This window comes from Pongo pygmaeus, chromosome 5 (assembly GCF_028885625.2).
Source record: "Pongo pygmaeus isolate AG05252 chromosome 5, NHGRI_mPonPyg2-v2.0_pri, whole genome shotgun sequence".
NCBI lineage: Eukaryota > Metazoa > Chordata > Mammalia > Primates > Hominidae > Pongo > Pongo pygmaeus.
This window is the reverse complement of record NC_072378.2, coordinates 29,460,367-29,477,078: the sequence shown is the minus strand read 5'-3', so window position 1 is coordinate 29,477,078 and position 16,712 is coordinate 29,460,367. Positions and strand designations below refer to the sequence as shown.

Sequence of the window (16,712 nt, the reverse complement as noted above, 5' to 3'; positions counted from 1 at the left end):
TTTAATGTCCCTGTCTCCAAATTCAGTCACATTCTGAGGTACTGGCATAATTCAACATATGAATTTAGAAGAATACAATTCATCTCATAGCAACAGCCCTTAGTTGGGGATGCTGAGGCAAAAAAGAGTCAGCTACTATGAAAAAGAGCTGGGATTTGCCCCCAAGAGGTCAGCTCTCACAGTCTCAGCATGAACTCCTCAATCACTGGGTTTGACCAAGCTGTGGGATTCCAGAAGGGGTAATGACCTTCTGTTTAACTTTCAAGTTAGGCAACAAACCACCTTGGTTTTCCTAGGGCTATGAGGATTCTCAGGACAAGAGATGTTCAGAGCTTAAACTGGGAAAGTCCTAGGCAAAGCAGGATAAGTTGGTCACCCTCCCCGCATGATTCTACAAAGAAAGACCTGTGATTGGCAATATGGAGCAGAGTGCCTGCTCCTGTTGTGGACGGACGTAGCCCAGGGTTCAGGTGCGAGTCTCCCTTGGGACCCCAAGAAGCCTTTTTTTTTTTTTAACCATTTTGTGGAACAAGCTTTGTTCCAGAAGCTTCTATGATTCAGAAGCAACGTTGGCTTTCATGAAGAGGTCACCAGCACTTCCCCAAGTGTAACTGAGCTGCATAAAGCTCTCCATAGGCACCCTACCCAAGTGTCTCCTCTATGTCAAACCCTGTTCCAGAAGCTGGAGAAGTTAGTGAAAAACATTGTGAAGAGAATAAAAACCCCGATAAATCTTCCATTCCCACAGAGGGATTCCTGCAAAAGTAAGTAAGTAAGTTGCGTAGACACTCAGCATGTGATGAATGCAATGTTAATAGGATGATCAGCAGAAGCTTCTCTGGAAGTTGATCCTGGGGCAAAGATTGGAAAGAGGAGAGAAAGCTTACAGATGTGCAGAGGCCCTTCCAGGCAGCAGAACAGCATAAAGGTCCTACCAGGAGGCCCTCATGCTGAAAGTGAGGAATTGAGGGGAGGTGAGTAGGAGAGAGGTTGGGTAGACCTTCCCTAGAGCACTGAAAAGCAACTGCCCCATCTAGGACTCAGAATATCTTACAGCCTTAAGGTAGATGAATTGCCTGATGCCTCCACCAAAACCATGCCATGAAAACTGTCTGTGTCAGTGAGAGAGCTGGAGAACAAAGGTAAAGAAATGCACCTTTTTCCCTTATGGGCACCTAGGTGCATGGATACACACCTGGCGTTGGGCATAGCATCAAGAATACCTGCACGAGGTGGAGAGAGGGCAAGCAGGAGAGGGTACCCTGCAGTGGAGGATATGGGACGGATGGATCTCCTGCAGGAGACTCATTCCTCTCCTTGACTTTGCTCTGTGAGATTCCTACCAACCTTGGGAGGCCCAGCAGGACCCTCTTGGGAAACCTAGCAGGTCAGAAGGCAACCCTGACTGTCTTTCCTAGACCTGGTAAGTTACCAACCTTTGTCTTTGCAGGGTGTGCCCAGGCAGCAAAGGTAGCCCACCATGGCCCAGCTTCTCTCAATGTTCTCTGGTAAGCTGGATTGGGACAACGGGACAGAGACTCCAGGACACGTGAACATGAGTCATACGGGAGGCGAGTGGTTGGTGGGCAAACAGGTGGTTTTCATCCAGACAGTGCTGGTGGCCTTCTGTGGGCTGGTGGGCAATGGTGTGGTCTGCTGGCTCCTCTGCTCGCAGGTCAGGAGCAGCCCCTACATGACCTACATCCTTAACCTGGACGCTGTTGATATGGTCAACCAGTCCTGTGTAACAGTGATCCTGTTGGAGAAAATCCACGTGCTGTATCACCAGGTGACATTGCAGTTGGCCGTGTTTCTGGAGCCTGTCTCCTATTTCTCCGACACAGTGGGTCTCTGTCTCCTGGTGGCCATAAGTATTGAGAGATTTCTGTGTGTCCTCTGTCCCACCTGGTGCTGGTGCTGCCACCGCCCAAAGCACACCTCTGCCATGATGAGCATCCTGAGCTGGGCCCTGGACCTTTCTTTGCATGTGGTTAGCCAGGTTTGTGAGTACTGGGAGAAGGGCCTGGCATGTGACCAATTTCAGGCAGGCTTTATAATATTTCACATGCTTATTTGTCTTGTGATGGGCATTTCCAGCCTGACTTTGACCATCAGGAGCCTGTCCTACCTGAAGAAGTGTTCACCCATCCGGATCTACCACATTGTCCGCTTTGTGGCTATCAGCTTCCTTGTTTGGGGCCTGCCCTTAGTTGTCCTTGTGCACCTGCCAGGAGAAGAATACCTGGCCTTTGCCTTTGACCTCCTGTTGCTGCTGTCCATGGTGGTCAGTATGGCTCAAACAGCCATGTACTTCTTGGCTGGCTGCCTTCGAAGGAAGAGGCATAGGGAGTCCTTAAAGGTTGTTCTCCCAAGGGCTTTGTTGAATGAGATGGAAGGTGGAGGAAACAAGGGGTCTCAGGCAAGGGAACAGCAGGTTACCAGGACTGAGCTCCTCCCACTCCAGGAAGCTGTTCCCTAGGACTGACCATGATGCCCTGTATTGGTCCATTCTCATACTGCTATAAAGAAATATCTGAGACTGAGTTTTCTAAAGAAAAGAGGACTAATTGGCTCACAGTTTGACAGGTTGTACAGCAAGCACTCCTGAGCACAGGAGGCCTCAGGAAACTTACAATCATGGCAGAAGGTGAAGGGGAAGCAGGCACGTCTTCACATGGCAGGAGCAGGAGGAAGAGAGCAATGGGAGAGGTGCTATACACTTTGAAACAATCAGATCTGGTGAGCACTCACTCGCTATCATGAGAGCAGCACTGAGGGGGAAATCTGCCTCCATGATTCAATCACCTCCCACCAGGCCCAACCGCCAATACTGGAAATTACAAATGGACATGAGATTTGGGTGGGGAACACAGATCCAAACCATATCATGCCCTGTGGAGTCTGCCCCATAAGGAGGTGCTTGAGTCCTGGCAAACATAAGACTCTGAATAGGGCAGGAAGTCAAGTGGTGGAAACAACTGTGACTAGAGGAAATGTTCACTGAAGACTCCCTTTACCTCAAGACTGCTCTAATTACTTTGCAAATATAAAACCAGGTAATTTTAACAATGCTATGATAGATAACTTTATTATTATCCTGCTTCAGCCTAAGCCAAAAGGCCACTTGGCCCACTTAGCCAGTGGTTATCCAAAGGCCCCAGCACATTATAACAAGCACAGTCCTTCACCATCACGCTCCCTCTTGGTGATCAATCACAGTTGGACTCTTGTGGGTCTGTCTCTGGGCCCTCTGCTCTATTCCATCAGTCTATTTATCCATCCATGGACAACACCACACTTGATGTAGTTACTGCATCTTTATCATACATGTCTATCTGCCAGAAGCTGAGTCCTCCTACAAGCAGCTAGAGAAGAAAAAGACATATATGTACAGAGAATCAAAGCTACAAAGCAGATTTCTTATTGGAAAATTGCAAGTTGTATGGAAGTATTTTTTTAAAGAAAAAAATGCCAACCTAGAATTCTTTACACAGTCAAAATATTTTCCAATAAAAAGGCAGAATAAAGAGGTTTTCAGATAGACAAAAGAGGAAAGAAATCATCACCAGGAGATGTACAGATTGAGAAATGGTAAAGGACATCCATATAGCAAGAGAATAATGACTCCAGATGGAAATCTGAGTCTACTAAAGGAAGGAGCCCTTTGCACTGCTGGACTCTCCATAGGATGCTGAATACAAGTAGTGAGAGCTGAGATCCTCACCTAGTTCTTCCTCTGGGGTGAAAGCATCCAGTCTTTCATCATTAAGAATAACGTCCAGTAAACATCAGCTATAGGGTTTTTGTAGGTGCCTTTTATCAGTTTAAGAAAATTCACTTCTATTCCTAGTTTTTAGGAATATAAATAGACTGGAAGTTTTTATAAGGTTGTTGGATTTTGTCTAATGCTTTTTCCAAATATACTGAAATAATGATGTGCTGTTGTCTTTTCATCTGTTAATATGGTGGGTTATACTGGCCCATTTTTAATGTTGAAGCAGCCTTGCATTCCTGGGATAAATTTCACTTTGTCGTTCTGTGCATATGTTTATATTTGTGTTGCATATGTATGTATGCTGAAGGGCACGTGTTTCTGTGTGTGGCAATGCAGTAGACCTAGGTTAGAAAAAAAAAACCCTCTAAAAAAGAAGAATTAAGTAAGATGGCTAACAGTACCTGACTTCAAGACTTATTGTAAAGGTTCAGAAATTCAGATGGTATGGTATTGGTAAGAGGCTAGACAAATGGATCAATAGAACAGAATACAGAGTCCAGAATAGACCATCACATATATGTTCAATTGTTTTTCAAAAGTTGTACAGCAAATTCAGTGGAGAAAAGACAATCTTAGCAACAAATACTATTAGAACAATTAGATATGCATATTAAAAACTTCAATCCATACATGGCACCATTATTCAAAATGTATCATAAACCAAAATGTAAGGCCTAAAACTTTAAAATTTGCATAAGGAAAAAGGTAGATATTAGTGTGACTTTGAATTAGAGAAATATTTGTTAGATAAGCACCAAAAACATGATGCATAAAAGGAAAAAAAATGATCAATTGGACTTCATCAAAATGATGTGTGCACTCTGAAAGACCCTGTGGGGAGAATGAAAAGACAAGCCCCACGCTGGAGGAAGTATTTGCAAATCTCACCTCTGATGGACTCATATGTAGGATCTACAAAAAGCTTTGACTCCTCATGGCCCTCAGGAGTCAAAGGGGTGCTGTGCTCAGGGCAGAAATGGGAGATGCCTCCCACCCTGTCATTCATGTCCCCTGAGCAGTGGTGCTCAAAGTCCCCTACCAATGTCCCTTCCTGGGTACTTCTTGGCTGGCTGAAGTACCCTTCTCTCCCCACATCTACACCGACAGGCCAGGCCCCTCTTCCAGGGCACAGGGAGGGACAGTTGGTCTCAGGCTGTGGGTGCCCAGCTTCATGCTCACCCCTTCCTTCAAGGCCCACTGGGCCTGTCTCACAGGATATAGTGAGGTTGTCTGGTATCTCCTGGACATGCTGTCTGGGTCTATTCCCAAGCTGCAGCCAGAAAAATGGAGAGATGTATGTCAGACCAGGTACCCTTCCCACAAAGCATGGGTCTAGATACACAGTACAGAGGCCACAGGATGGCCAGCCTAGAACCTGTGAAGTGTGCCGGGGACCACACAAGGGCTGTCTCCAGACAGCCAGGCGAAGCTTTGCTGGTTTCTTGGTATCTCATTTCTTTCCTTTTCTTTTTTTCTTTTTTTGAGACAGGGTCTTGCTCTGCTGCCCAGGCTGTAGTGCAATGATGATCTCAGCTCACTGCAATCTCCACTCTCTGACTTCCAGGCTTAAGCCACTCTCCCACCTCAGCCCCACCAGTAGCTGGAACTACAGACGCGTGCCACCACACCTGGCTAATTTTTTTGTTTTGGTAGAAATGGGCTTTCACCATGTTGTCTAGGCTGGTCTTGAACTTCTGGACTCAGGCAACCCACCCTCCTTCACCTTCCAAAATCTTGGGATTACAGGCGTGAGCCACTGCATCTGGCTGTTACTTCATTTCTTGCCAGTTGCCTTACCCTCATGAAAAACCCCCTTCATTCAAAATCAGTAAGAGGAGAAAGGTGGTAAAAGAATCAATGGAAAGAAAGCAGGATAGAACATCTGTCCATATAACTTCTTTATGTCCCATTGGAAAGAAAAGCCTAAAGGGGTCCATTGGTTTCTATTGCTCTGCGGTCCCGAGGATGGCATTACACAGTGCAATAACTACCAGCAGGGGCCATACTTGATTTCAGCAGACGTCAGTGAGGACATACCTGGGATCTTCTGGGGTCATGGACATGGACTTAGAGCAGAACTGAGTAAACAGGTGTGCACAGGCACGCACACACATGCACATACACGTGCACATGTGCACACACAGGGACACACACTTCTGCACTGTTCTAGACTGCTCCTGGGGTAGCAGTCCTGGGCTGCACAGATGAGCCCCTCCCCATCCACTCTGACTCCACAAGGCTCCCCTGACCCCGCTAGTCACCTGGCCTGTTGTCAGTGGTGTCCTTTGTGTCCCGCCTTGGCACAGGCTCAGGACCTGGGATTGCCAGATGCTGAGAGATGAGATGAGATGGAAAAGATGAGGGAAGCAAGGGAAGAGGGAAGAGAGGGAGGGAGGGATGTGGGGAGGGAGGGAGGGAATAAAGGAAGGGAGGGCTGCCGGAGACCAGCCACCCACGGACAGTAGACACAGATGACAGCAGACCCTCTCAGGGATGCTTTGTACAGACTGTCATGAATGAGCAATGTCACTGGAACTCCAACTTTTGCTCCCTTCCCAGCCCTCTGGGGGTCCCTATCAGGTGCAGTTTGAATTACAGGAAATTACTGGATGGTCTTAACCCTGGCATCTGCCTGAGAGTGGGAGGCTGCAGTGCAGTGTGGCTCACAGTTGTGTGGGAACCTTGGCCTTTCTGGTCCTTGGCCCTACTGCGGCCTTTGGGATGGGGAGACTGTGAGAGGCTGGTCAGGATCTGGGCTGTGCCACCCTCATTTCCCATCCACCCCAGTATGTCCAGGGCTTCCTGCAGAGAGCTCTGGGCAACTCAAAAACAGGCAGGACATAACAACAAAGACTTTATTGTGCTTTAATCAAAATAAGTGGGGGCTTTGAGGCCAAGGAAGGGGTCCTTTTCCCCCAGAAGAGGCTTTCTTAGGCATTGTTGAATCTATGCTGGAAGCTCTGGTCCCACCTTGGAGCCTCCTGTAGTGAGTAGCGCCAAGTTTCCTGACTTTTTCTGACCACAAAATACAACTGCCAAGAATGGCAGATGAGGGTTCCAGCCTCCTGGACTCTCATTTGCTTAGTTTTCTTCAGTCTTGTGTCCTGGAGCAGATTGTGGACCCTGGAAGCAGGGCCCCAGTGCCATCTGCTTGGGCCTCAGAACTCCGCCCCACTGGTGGTCTGGTGGTGGCCACTTATCCTGCAGGATCCTGGCCATTTCTGCTTCCTTGAATGGATGAGGTTGGTGGCTGGTCCACGTGTTTCTGCCCCACCCTCACCAAGGTGGCCAGTGGTAGTTTGAGCTTGGTAACATCATCAGCTTGGCCTTGCCAGGCACACATAGGGCCTGGGTATGTACGCAGCGCTCCAAGGGGGCTTGCTCCGCTAAAGCCAAATACTAGTTCTGGCCACGGCCACGGGGGGCTCCATCTCCTGTGTATCTTGGCTGCTGCTGGGGGCCCAAGGCACCCCTGGTCCCCCTTCCCTTTCAGGGCTCAGGTTGAGTCTGGGCTAGGGCCCTCTGGGTCTGGGAATTGTGTGTTGAGAGGGGGGTTCTGCCCTACAGGTTGGGACCATGGATGCAGTGCATGCTGCTGGCTGGCCTGGGCTGTGGGGACGCCATGCTCACCCTTCCCTCCAGTGGCCTCCAAGTGTCCAGCTTCCCCATCAATATTGCTTTTCCATGTCTAAGGAGCTCTCTGGGGCTTTGGGGCAGCTTGCTAAGTGCTGCCCTGGCTCCTTCTGGGCCATGATGGTCACCGTCTGCCAAGGGTGATCAGATGTAGCCACCACATGCAGGAGAGTTGTCTCTGGCCCTACCTCTGGGCTATCAGGGGGCTGGGCAGTGTCTGGTATTGGGGGCTAGGCCAGTCCTATGGTCTTAGAGGTGTCCAGGGCAGATATGGAAGTGACAGGGGCCTAGCATCTCTGCTCCAAGCTCTACTGTGAAAACCACAGGCCTCTGAGGTCCAGGTCCATGTGGAGCTTAGAGAGGGCGTTCCAATGCAGGAATCACCAAGCACCCTGTGGTCTATCCTGAGCTGGGGATGGGCTGGCCACACTCTGAGTTCCCAGGGCCCCCAGAGAGCAGCCTGCTGTCCTGGGCTCTGCAGAAGCTCCCTTATGCCTCTGGGCTTTGGCCTTGGGTACAGCATAGCCAGGTGAGGGTAAGGGAGGATGAGGCTCCTGTTTCAGGAGGGCTACACCCATGGGCTGCTGGAGCTGGGCTGTGGGCCAGGGAGAACCAGCCCATCCCCTTGGGGAGGGTCTCAATGCTGGGGGATATCTGCAGAGGCCTGGGTGCTGGGGGTCTTGCTCAGGTTTGGCTGAAAGGAAAGCAGATTTGGTCAGCTTTTCCATTGAGAACATCTTGCTTTTGCCAGTCTGGATCCCACAGACCTGGGTCCCTGCAGTCCTCAGGGTCCCCGTGTGGTCCCCCTGGTCTAATGCTGAGGACACTCCTGCAGGCTGCTACTCCCAGAGCGAGGTGTGTGTGCAGCCTAGAGTGGGGAAGCTGTCAGGGAAGCTCAAGTCACTCCAGGGACAGCCCCCAGGGTTCAGGCTGACTCAGTCTTCCTGCCTCACACTCTTGCCCCAGGGCTGCTTAGCCTGGGCTTTAGCCTTGACTCAGAGCTCAGATGGATGGGGCCTTAACTGTTACCTAGCCCCTTTGCCGCCCAATATGGGGGCTTATCTCCACAGTGGGTGAGACACCCTCCACTCCTCTGGGGGATCTCCATGCCAGGGCTGGACTGTTCCCACACTCAGCTGAGCAATCAATTCTGGCTCTGGGCCAGGGTTTCACCTATACCCTCTCCCTAGATCCTCTTAGGGTCTCTGACACTGATTTTAGGCCCTTGGAGGGGTGCTCAGGAGTGAAGGGCCCCTGCTGCTCTCCAGGGCTGCTGGTACTCACAGGTGTGGTTGTGGGCTTGCACAGATGGATATGACCCCTCCAGTGTCCTTCTGGGACTTTCAGGAGTGAGAGCAGGAGGGTACAGGGGAGGGGCTTGGAAGAGTCTTGCTCACATCTCACTGTCTTTGAGGCATGTCCAGTAAACCCAAGGTCAGCTTTTGCCCTAGGCCCAGGCAGCCTGTTTTCAGAAGCTTCTTAGAGGAGGAGGGAGAGGAGGGGCTGGAGGAAGGCCCAGGGAGCAGGGCTGGTGAGGTCTGGGCACTTCCCACTATTTACTGCCCCACAGGGTGACACAGGAGAAGACTTGGCGCTGAAGCCCACCTGGGTGTGCAGGTCACAGTGCATGCTTCTCAGCTCCCCCATGGAGGCCTCAGGGCGCCTCATCACCACATCTTCCTCCAGGGCCCAGGCCTAGGACAGTGTGTCCTGAAGAAACTCCTGCAGGCCAAACAGGAACAGCTTCAGGGGGTGTTCTAGGGACAGGGTGACTATCAGGCTGGGAGGTGTAAGTGCGAGAGTCAGTGTCTGCACCTTGTTCCCGCCCCAGGCACCTTCCACTGGGCAGTGCTGGATCCTACTGTGGCTGCCCCAGGGGTCCAGATGTTCACAGAAAACCACAGCTGGAGGAAGGCCTGGGCAGGGAAGTGCTCAACACACTCTTGCCTTTCATCTGGGTTGTGTCAGGAGTGGGTTTGGTACCTGGGTCCACTCCCTGCCCAGCGCACAAGGCCTGGTCTGGCCCTACCTCCGGGCTGGAGCAGAGAGCCGTGTGGGCAGTGTGGATGCTGCTGTCAGGTCATCACACACCAGAAGCCAGGAATCTGTCCTGGCTATAGGTCCCAGGGTCTGTCCTGCATGCTCCTTCTGGGCACCATTGGCCACCCAGGGACTTAATTCCGTGGCTGTGAAGGCCATGTATACTGTAGTTGTCACCACGCACTCACCTTCCAGGAGGTAGACATCCCAGAGCCTCAGGATGAGCATGAAGGAAGTCTGTGGGAACAGCAGGTTTGGGAGGACCTGGCCTTTCCAGCCTGGGGGCTGGTGGCTTGAGCAGGGCCCACTGTAGCCTCAGTCTGGACTTCCTGAGGCTCCTTCTGCTTGGGAAGAGACCCACCCCATCTTCCATAAGGCTGGGTCAGACAAGGTCCAGCAGCTCTTCATGGGGATGGACTCATCTCAGCAGAAATGTGGCTCCCAGAATAAGGGGCTTCCTGAGGGCTTGTGGCTTCCCTGGCTCCTCTGGCTCTTCCAAGATGGGTCCTGGCCCAGTCTGCCCAGAATTCCCTGGTGTCTGGTGTGTGATGCTCCTATCAGACAGGTCCTGGCTTGTGTGCCCTGCAGAGACCTGCCTGTGCCTCCTGTGGGGTGGGGGTGAGCTGGGTCCTCCTGGGGAAGCCAGACCCCTGGGCTGGGGGAGCTGAGCACTGTGGGGAAAGAAGGTACCTGGCCGGGGGTCTCTCTATGCATCCTTATCCCATCGATGAAGCACCATAGAAACCAGTTTAAGGTGGAAAGCCGGATGCACAACCCTTCCTTGTCCTGATAGAAGGAATAGAAGTGTTCAGGGCCCCTTGGGCTTCTGTGAAAACCTCCGTATTCCAGGCCCCACTGCAGACCCTTCCCCAAGAGGTAGAACAGTGGTGGCTGTGCCCCAATACCTCCCCATGGCATGGGCCCCCAGTGGATGTACTTCCCCTAGCCTTGGCTCAGCCAGAGCTTGGCCTGGTCCCAGTGCCTCTGTACCCTCCAGGTAAGGAAAAGGAGGCCAAACTTTGAATCCGTTGAAAACCAGATCAAGCCCTGGCTGGAAGCTGGCCTCTTACCAGCCCCAGGCTTCCCCTGTCCCCGCTAACCCCATGGGACCCAGGGCCTCTGGGGAAGAGCTGAGGGACTGTCCACTCACCATGTGCTTCATAAGCTCTCAGAACACTTTTAGCAAAACTTGCTCTTGATGGGCTTGGAGACTCTGGAAGTTAGAACATCTTGGGATGTAGACTCCTGAGAGGCTCCTGGGGCCCCAAGGAATCAGAGACTACTCCTGAGATGTGGAGCCATCAGGCTGAGTAGTGGCAGTTGGGCAGTGGCAGTTGGGCAGCAGCGGTTGGGCAGCAGTGGTTGGGCAGTGGCAGTTGGGCAGTGGCAGTTGGGCAGCAGCGGTTGGGCAGCAGCGGTTGGGCAGTGGCAGTTGGGCAGTGGTGGTTGCTTCCAGACCCCAAGGCCTTTCACTCTCCCATCCAGTGACCCCATCATGTGGATGGGAACGCCCCTGGGGCCTGGCTGGAGGCACTGCTTAGTGGCTTCCTGGGCCATGGTTCCAGAAGGGCAGGCCTGCCTTTGAAGCAGTGAGGACAGGTGGGAGCTGGTGGGGTGACCAGGGGTGCTGGAGGGTGTGTGGCCTTCTCCTGGATGTGGGGTCAGGGCAGGGGACACAGGACAGAGAGAAGCTGTCATCTGGGCTTGGTCTAGCCATGGGCAGGGAGGGTGGTTGGGAGGGTGGCCAGCTGGGAGGTGGAAGGACCAGCAGGGTTGTAAGAGTCCCCTGTATAAGGTCAGGGCCAGAAGGTTGTGGCACCAGGATGCAGAAGGTGGTCACAGGGCAGCTGTGATCCCGTTTGCTGATGGGGATGAGAGGCATCTGACTTGGGGTGTTGGGTCCCTGGCCAGTCACAGGCTCCTGTGGGACTCTCAGCAGGGGATATCCTGGAGGCTCAAAATGAGCAGGGGACAGAAGGTGCCTTGTCTGTAAGTCACAATTACCCAGCCAGTGTGGCCATCCCCTGTCCTGGCTGTGCGATGCCTCGTGGGTAGCTGTCCACTGTGAGCTAATGTCACATGGGAGGACTGTGTCACCTGAGAGGGCAGAGGTCACCTGGGAGAGTACCATGCTTGGCAAGCCTCTCATTGGCCAGCAGCTGGGCCAGCACCCAGATGTCTCCTCATTCTGGAACATGAGCAGGATAGTGGCTCATGGCATGATATGGCTTATGCCCCTGCAGTGATATGGCTTATGCTACCTCTGGCAAAAGCCAAAGTCATCCTGGAAAGACTTCACCAAGGCTGACGTCACCTTGGAGGGTTGAGGTCACCTGAGAGGGCTAATGTCACCTGAGCACACTAGGTCACCAAGAGGGCAGAAGTTACCTGGAAAGGCAGAAGTCCCCTGGCAGAGCTGAGGTCACCTGAGGAAACAGGTCACTTGGAAGGGAAGAGGTCACTTGGGAGAGGTAATAGGAGGAGAATATGCCCTCTGAGAGGGCAGAGATCATCTGGGAAAGCAGAGGTCCCCTGGAAGACCTGAGTTCACCAGGGAGGGGAGAGATAACCAGGGAGGACTAATGTCACTTAGGAGGGCTGAGGTCACCTGAAAAGACTGAAGTCATCTGGAAAGGCAGAGGTCACCTGGGAGAGCTGAGGTAACCTAGGAGGGCAGAGGTCACTTGAGAGGGGAGAACTAATGTCACCCAGGAGGGCAGAAGTCACCTGAGAAGGCAGAGGTCACCGGGGAGGCCTGCCACAGGTCCCAGGGAATTTAGGGTGCAGCTTCCGTGCCCCTCTCCTGACACTGTGGGTCACTTGAGCCAGTCATGGACATCTCAGTTGACAAGGAGCTATGGAAGAGACTCCTGCTTCATCCAAACTCATGTGTGGCCAGAAAGGGCATAGGTGAGGGCTGTTAAGAACACCCTGACCCGAACTGCAGATGCTAAGCTGGGGAGGCCACTGTGCCGGGCTCAGGGCAACACCCATGAACTGAATCCCTATGAAGCCTGGCTTGTGGATGCTGACCACTGCACATAGGGGCCTGGGATGGCTCAAAGGCTGCTGGGCACAGGAAGACAGCTAGGTCCAGACCCTGTGTGGGCAGCCCATGGAGTCTGCTCAGCAGCTCTTCCTGCCAGGAATGGTCTGGAAAGTGGGGGCTGGAGAGTGGGAGCAGCCATCTCAGTAAGTCCTTCCCTGTCTGCTGTGCTGTTCAGGGTTCGGGTGAAGGGGAATTTTGATCCCAAAGCCTGATTAAGATGATGGCTTCTTCAGGATCCAAACTCACTTTATGACAAAAGAAATGTTCATTAGGCACTTCACCAACTTGTAAAATATTCTGAGAGGGACAATCTGCAACAATGCAAAGCTTGTGGGGTTTGAGGTGGGAAAGGAAAATAAAACTCAGGACTCCAATTCACTATGCCAAAAGGAAAAAATTAACCTGAAAGCTGAGTCATGCAAAAAGCTGTCTTTCCTTTTGTTCCTCAGCAGATAGCTACAGATAGAAGGTTAAATAGCTCCTCAGGTAGCTAGTCTTATGTTCATCTTATGTAAAGGGCCTATTACTGAGTATGAGATGAATCCATAATTGACTGTTTTCCTGCCTGCTCCTTTTCTCTTGCAACATGTGGATAACCACACCCTCTTTCCCCTCCAGCCCACTTCTCACCTTTAAATATTGAAGCCCTCACAATCATCTTTGAGAAAGGCACATATACCTGTTTCCTGGGTGCATCCTTAACCTTGGCAAAATGAAAATTCTAAACTGACTGAGACCTATCTTACATACTTTTTCGTTTACAAGTTGGCAACCAATGGAAGAGACTCTGAGTGAAGGTGGCCCTGACCTTTGACAAATCTATTGGTGCATGGTACCAGTATGAGCTATATTTTTAATTTATCTGTTTTAATTTTGAGACAGTGTCTCACTCTGTCACCCAGGTTGAAGTGCAGTGGCACAATCACTGCTCACTGTAGCCTCCACCTCCTGGGCTCAGGTGATCCTTCCACCTCAGCCTCCTGAGTAGCTGGGACTACAGGTTTGTGCCACCACACCTGGCTAATTTTTGTAATTTTCATAGAGACAGGGTTTTGCCTTGTTGCCCAGGCTGGTCTTGAACTCCTGGGCTCAAGCAATCCTCTGGCCTTGCAAGGCCTCCCAAAGTGCGGGGATTACAGGCATGAACCACCATGTCTGGCCTTGAGCTATCTTTATTGTTCAAACTGTTACAATAGGTAATTAGTCAGACATGAATAGGGCAGGAGAAGGAACGTAGCCCAGGAATGTCAGGCAACCATCAGATGATGGTCAGGAGGTTGTTAAACTGCCTCTTGAAAATAATAATTGGTTGCAGCTGGTGCCAGGGAAAGGCAGCCTCCCAATAAAAACACCTCAAGTTGGTAATCAGCAGCTTCCCAATAAGATCTCAGGAGTTGGGCTAGTGGACTTAAGCATGTGCACTAACAGGCAAAATGGCAGAGTTGAACCAGTATATAACCTTTCTCCAGGAACACTTGGCTGGTAAGGGACGAATGCCTTAAGTGAGCGTGTGTACAATTTTGGTAAACACAATGTGTATGTTGCCCCTTCCAAGTGCTGGCAGGCCACTGTGCACGTGGACAGCCCACCGCAACGGAAAAATCAAGGGAGAAGGGATGCAAACCACACCCCCGCCCCGAGAGGCATGCCAATGTATGAAACCCCAAGTCAAAGATCAAACCATGAACTTGATCTCTCAAGTCACCCACTTGGCCCTCTTTCAAGTGGACTTTACTTTCTTCAGTTCCAGCTCTAAAGCTTTCTAATACACTTTTACTCTTGGCTCTAAAACTTGCCTCAATCTTTCACTCTGCCGTATGCCCCTCAGTCGAATTCTTTCTTCTGAGAAGGCAAGAATTGAGATTGCTGCAGACCCGTATGGATTTGCTGCCAGTAACAAAACCAACAGGACAATTTGCTGAGGCCTGGGAGGTACCATCTCCAGAGAATCCCTGATTTCTCAAAATGTTGTTGAGATCTAAGGTTTCTTTTGCTGTTCAACTCCTTTTCTGGAGTTTTACTTGCATGCAACAAAGATGAGTTTTTCTGAATCCATGATAATGGAAAGCAAGCAACTACTTTCTGGAATTTCAGCTTGCTTCCAACAGGGAAGATGAGTTTTGAGTTTTTTTCCTGCTTCTAGGATGATAGAGAGCAGTCTTCAACCTGGGCCTTATTCCTACATAAGTAGCTGAAATGGAGTTTGTCTTGGAAATTCTCCTTAATGACTGAAAGTTAAGATTAAACTACCAGCTGGTCTTGATTTCTCCTTACCATTAGAGTGCTCAGTAATCTTATAAATTGTGCAATCATTTGTTTTGCTTTACTTTTTTGTTGTTGTTTATTTGTTTGGTTCTGTTTTTGTTGTTTTAGTCTTTTTTCCATTGGGTTTGACCACTCTAGTTGATTTGGTCAAACCTGAAGGAAAGTTCTAAATTATGGGGAACAAGACCTCTGAACTGGCTAAATTCCTGAAGCTGGGAAAAAAAAGACAAAAAAAGACAAATCAGCCATCAAAACAAGAAAGATTTCAGTTACCTGAAGGGCTTTATTTACATAACAAAACAACCCTTTGCTAGCCAAGCCGAACTGAAAGAGCAATAGTGATTGCCCCATGCTGTAGTTCAGTAGCTAAGGTTCTGCCCTTTTGCCACTATGGCAGACTGGGTTTGGTTCCTAAATAAAGTCCTTTCTGGTTTGATATTTGTGTTACATTTGAAATATTAGAAGTTTGTCCCACCTAAAACATGGTAATGTAACCAAAATGCAGGTTAGTTGCTTGTTGCTCGCAGAATCCAATTAACAAAAGTGAAGTCTGGTATGAAGAAAGTAATTTATTTCCAAAACTAGCTTAGGGGAAGAAATGCAGGTGTCCTCCATATGGCTTCACTTTTAAAAGGCAGGGGAGGAAGTGAGCAAGGGTGGTCGGGGGGTCCATGCTAGCTCTTGTGCCTTATCTACTGGGCAATCAGCTTGTGACTGCTGGCACCTTCATGGGCAGGCTGTTATCTCTTGAGACAACCCCCTAAAGAGTGAGAGTTCCCACAGTGGGCATGCTTGGTTTATAAATCAACTGTTAATTCTCAAGTTGACTTTCCAGTTTGAGCATGTAGTTAGATGAACTTGCACCATAGGGAGAGTCCGGTAATAGGGAGGTAAAAGGCTATATTTGCATTCCTAAAAGCCTAAGTAGGAAGTGGGGAACTGAAGGAACAAGAAAAGGAGAGAAAAAAAAAAACAAAACTGATGTCTCAGGAAAATGGGTGTACTCGGTTACAGCAATGAGATTTTAAAGGATTTTTAAAGCTCAGTGGTTAAAAGTCAGCTTGATTAAATGCTAATATCATATATAAGGTGTCAAAATCTGGCATGAGGGTTATAAAGTTATAAATGTAACTCAAAAGATAATTATCCTTGTGTAATTTTTTTTGATAAATAAGTCATTTATCCTGAGTTATTGGCAAAAAACTCATTTATTTAACCTTAAGCTTCTTACTTAGGCAAACACCTAAAATTCACAGACTATATAAATGATTAACAGGAAAATACCTTTAAATGATGATTATCACAGTTTTCATAAGTAATCTAGGTAAACTACTAAAAATAAGTTAATTAGGTAAATGTAATGGAAGAAATGCTTGCAAATAAACAATATAATTTAGAATCTAAAGTTATATTACGTAACAGGCATTTATTAAATGACTGGGTCATTCACAATTAAAAAATTATAGAAAAACATTTTGCTAAGAATATGTTCTTATTTAAAGGAAAATAATTTTTGTTGAATTCAAAGGTTATTTAAGGGTTATGAAACAAGATAAAAGGAATCACTAAATAAGAGAGATATAAAGAAAGTTAAAAATATAAAGAGATATTTTTGGTAAGAAAGGTTAAAAGGAAAATTTTATATGAGAAAAAAATCTTGCATGGTAAATGTTTGTTCTAAAATAAAATGGCTGGGTGCAAATGGCACTTGCATGTAATCCTAGCACTTTGTAAGGCTGAGGTGAGCAGATTGCTTGAGCCTGGGAGTTCCAGACCAGCCTGGGCAACATGGTAAAACCCTGTCTATACAAAAAACACAGAAAATTAACTGAGCATGCTGGTGCACATCTATAGTCCCAGCTACCTGGGAGGCTGAAATGGGAGGATTGCTTGAGCCTGGGTGGGTCAAGGCTGCAGTGAGCTGTGATCATGCCACTACACCCCAGCCTG

At 49.4% G+C, this 16,712-nt stretch overlaps 1 long non-coding RNA gene across 1 annotated transcript; it reads right to left on the bottom strand.

The window, feature by feature from the left end:
• Positions 1 to 6,616: 6,616 nt before the first annotated feature.
• Positions 6,617 to 15,702, bottom strand: LOC129038429 (uncharacterized). Its single transcript, XR_008503147.2, has 3 exons — positions 10,599 to 15,702; positions 9,637 to 10,234; positions 6,617 to 9,130 (listed from the first exon to the last, which is right to left on the bottom strand). It is a non-coding gene; the product is annotated as an uncharacterized LOC129038429 (long non-coding RNA).
• Between the last annotated feature and the right edge of the window lie 1,010 nt (positions 15,703 to 16,712).